Source organism: Aulostomus chinensis, chromosome 1, assembly GCF_037954235.1.
Source record: "Aulostomus chinensis isolate RoL2024-O1b breed Wild chromosome 1, RoL_Achi_v1.0, whole genome shotgun sequence".
Taxonomy (NCBI): Eukaryota; Metazoa; Chordata; class Actinopteri; order Syngnathiformes; family Aulostomidae; genus Aulostomus; species Aulostomus chinensis.
Genome location: NC_141320.1, coordinates 36,740,275 through 36,741,556, shown reverse-complemented (window position 1 = coordinate 36,741,556; position 1,282 = coordinate 36,740,275). Strand labels below are relative to the sequence as shown.

Below are 1,282 nucleotides of genomic sequence, written 5' to 3'. Positions count from 1 at the left end.
AATGATTTCCTCCAAATCAAAAGAAACTGGTGAAAAAAACAACAACAAAAACTCCTGGAGAATCAAACTCCACCCTCTGCTCCAACTGGACTTGGGACTTCAAATGACCCCCATTAAAAGCCTGCCTGCATCCCCATTCACTGACTGTTGTGCTGTGGGTCTCCTGGACAAACATGGCAGGATCCTCTTGATCTCCAGGAGAATAAAAGAGGGAACCCTAGAAAACAAGTCAGCGTGAAAGAGGAGCAGATTTTAAAACTCCTCATCATTTCCACCTCCAGGAGTGAAGCCTCCCAGGACCCAAGAGGCTCCAGCTGGCAGAGCTCTCACTGGTTTCTCCACCACCTCGCTAACCTGAGCTGGAGCATCTGAGAACCAAACAGTGACCCCCTTCACTCCAGAGCCCACTCCACAAACTCTGAGCCCCCACTTTACCCACAGCCAGCAGGCCTCCTCAACACTGCATGACACACGACGACTAAATTTAACACTGAAGCGTCTCATCAAGAGATCCGTCACATGAGTCTGCTGTGGAGGGTCAGTCTGTCCGTCCACATTCAGATCATTAACGCAGCAACTCCTAAGCACCAGTAGAGCCTGTTCATCGTCCCTGGGTGGGCTCGAACCACCAGCCTCTCGGTTAACAGCCGAGCGCGCTGACCAATTGCGCCACAGAGACTCTGAGTCTCCTGCTTTTCATGAAGAGTTTTCAGGCTAAATTCAGTGTGTGAGGTCCACACTGCACATTTGAGGGACCATGAAGGACAGAGGAGAGTCTGACTGTCATGGTGAAAGCCTTCAGCACTAGAACTGAAACAGCCCCACCATCTTAACCCCCCCAGACCAAACAGGCTTCATCAGAAACAGACCCCCCTCCTAGAACATCCAGAGATCATCAGTCTGATTAATAGAACATGACAAACAATCAAGAACATGTTATTGTTTGATCAGAAGCTGAAACAATGTTTCTATGTTTGTCTGTTCTGGTCTGAATGAAAGAGGAGGTTTTCTTGGTCATGTGACGTGGGTGAGAGTTCAACTAGAACTTCCTGCTTCAACAGGATTTTAGTTTGTTGGGATTTTGTCAAAGCCACCAACCAAACCTCTGAGTGGTGCAGATGTCTGCTGCCTCCTCAGAGCAGACTGGCGCTCAGCCTCACTCACCTGTGGGAGCCCCAGCAGAGCCACCGTGTGATGGAGTTTCAGTTCAGGCTCCAAGGTCCTGGATTGAATTGGTGTTTTGTGTTTTTAGGCCTCCTGGCACCATCAATGGTAGAGCAGA

General features: G+C 49.4%; 1 non-coding gene across 1 annotated transcript; it reads right to left on the bottom strand.

Annotated features, from left to right (window-relative positions):
- Positions 1–605: 605 nt before the first annotated feature.
- Positions 606–679, bottom strand: trnan-guu (transfer RNA asparagine (anticodon GUU)). Its single transcript has one exon. It is a non-coding gene; the product is annotated as a tRNA-Asn (tRNA).
- Between the last annotated feature and the right edge of the window lie 603 nt (positions 680–1,282).